Here is a 2,739-nt window from a genome sequence, read left to right on the forward strand (position 1 = left end):
CGGCAGTCCTGTATGAAATGGCGCCCGAATAACTGTGGGAGGGACTTATATTGAATCCAAACAAACAATATCTGGTGACGGGAAGATTATGTTTTGCCTCGTTTTGGAACCTAAACCTGGCGGGAAAATCCGATTCGGATTCACTCGGAATCGTGTGGTTCAGGTGGGATCGGTTTTCTAAAAACTAGACTCGCACATCTCTAGTAAAAAGGCTAATGGTATTTTCTGAAAATACAAGGTTTAATTTGTGTGGGTACGGCATAACAAAATCAGTGATATTGTTACAAGTACAAATGTAAAACCGAACTCACCACAAGGATAAGAAAAACCTCAGCAGCATAGGTGTTAAGCCATCACTGCAGGACACTTTTTAGTATAGGCAGTTAGGCACCAATTTGTCCTATAATTATTGGAATGCAATTCTATAAACTTTTGTACCTAAACCTTTTTCTTTACTTACTGTTTTTTCCCTACCCCAGGCAATGACTTTTTATGTTCAAAAACAGAATGGGCATAAAATAGTCCAGACAAGTGAACTGTGGGCCTGATTCATACCCGGTCGCTAAACTGCGATCGCTCGCTACGGGCGAATGTCACCTGTCTGCGCATGCGTATGCGTCAATATGCGCATGCGCGAGTCACTCACTGTGCTCGGGAATTGTGCGCTCGTAGTACACAGACTGGACGCTACTTTGAGTGACAGATAGCGCCATTTGTGGGTGGTAACAGGGAAGGTGCTTGTGAACGGGGGAGTGGTGCTGTGAACGCAGGTGTGTCTGGGCGTCAAAATGGCGTTTTATGGGTGTGCATAATTAGCATGGAAGCATCACTGTACACGTCACTTGGTTGTATTTCAGCCTGCAGTGATTGCAGTGCTTGTGGTGGGTTAGGGTCGACCTCAAGGGCTGCATGCGGCTCTGATGGCTCTCGTTGGTTCTGATTAATCATGCTGGAGATGACGTGGGCTAAGGAAGAAAAGTGGGCGTCTTTATACTCTGCCGTCTCTCTCTAAGACATAGAGGGCGTCCTTAAGCCTTGCCGTGCGATCGTGAAATTTGCATACCCTGCCCCTGATGACTGCGAAAGTGCGCTGCGTTGCGTCCGGGTCTGAATCACCCCCTGTGTGTCTTGCTGAACTTGGAGTCATACATACTTTTCACGTCATGTATTCCAGTGTCCTATCTATAGTTTTCTTACATTCTGTTTATGTATACTCCAGTGTTGATGCATCTTTCTAAATAAGATTTGGATATACCTGAGTGAATATAAATCAAATTATTTAACTGAACATAAAGACAAAAATACATGGGCACAATATCACTCATTCAGGGCAAGGGATGTGTTTTTGTGCCTTTAAGTTTTACTATAAATTACTTTAGCCACAATTTTAAATATTATTCATTCCTCAAACTGAAATCATCACAATAAAAGTGAAAGAATATTTTTGAAAATGTAAAGCAGACATTTCCTTTAAATATAAATCCACTCTACATAATGGACGATATATGAAGAGATGAAAAAAATATGCAATCTAATTGAATCATTATTACATGGTGCCCAATCACATTTTAACAAATAGCTTAGGCTGCATTGTAGTCTTCAGGAGAACTGCATTCTGCTTTCCTGGCTTTGAATTACAATTATATACACAGTAAAAATCTTCTTTATTTAGAGACAAAATCATCCTTTGCTTTGATGCTAGAAAGACTTCAAAGCCACAGTAAAGTATTGAATCTTTATTCTGCAGTGCCCTCTGCAGGGAAGGCTTAGTTATGGTGCTAAAATCCTTGCAGACTATTTATTCTATCACCTTTGTCAGGCTGGATCTTTTAGAAAGCAAATAAACATATATTGCACAAATCAAACAAACGGTGTATATCTACTATTTAATATCAGAGCACTCAGGTCAGCTACGCACTGCTGTATACTTCTTAGGATGTATTATTCAAAGGTTTTTTCTTATATTAAGGTTTACAACCTTAGAGTAGCAGTAATTGTCTTCAGACAGATTTAATGTTGTTGGTTAATTGCATCGCTGCTGCATCTTTGGTATCATGCTAATGCCGCAAGAGGCGTCTTCTATAAATAAACGCCTCCTATTGGCTTCCGTGATCTGGTGCATCTGAGGACACAGCATCAGATCACTTACGTGACCATCGGTCATCTGAGTAACTCTTGGATGGCCATGTATTTCATTTCCTACCATGCCCGCAAATAGATCCCATGCATGCGCCGATTGGCCAACGTCGTATTTGTGCACTAACCATCGGGTTTGCGTACATCTCTGAATCAGGCCCTTAGTTAACTTGCTATAGACTCTGCTGTTTTACATTGTTCTTCAACTTCTTTGTACAGTCTCAATAAAAATATAAAATACAGTTTGTGAGCATAGCATAAATAATATTTTACTATACATTAATAAAATACATGTGCCGTTTGCAACGCCAAATAAAATGTCTATAAAAAATGTTTTTCTCTTTTTCTATCAAGTAATTCTGTTCTGCTAAAGTCTCATTCAGCTACGCACATTTGAAAATATTTCAAAAGTTGCAATACTTTAAAACATATGGCTGAATTGTAGCGATTCTTACATGTATTCATGATTCACCATAAAATATACCCCACGAGGACCAGGCTAATTACAATGCATTGATTATTAAAACTATTTATCAAGGATCAACAAATTTCACCTGTCTTTATACTTATAAAATAATCTTACAGCCCCCTGTTACTTATGCT

Source organism: Taudactylus pleione, unplaced genomic scaffold, assembly GCF_031769625.1.
Source record: "Taudactylus pleione unplaced genomic scaffold, aTauple2 ptg000270l, whole genome shotgun sequence".
Lineage (NCBI taxonomy): Eukaryota > Metazoa > Chordata > Amphibia > Anura > Myobatrachidae > Taudactylus > Taudactylus pleione.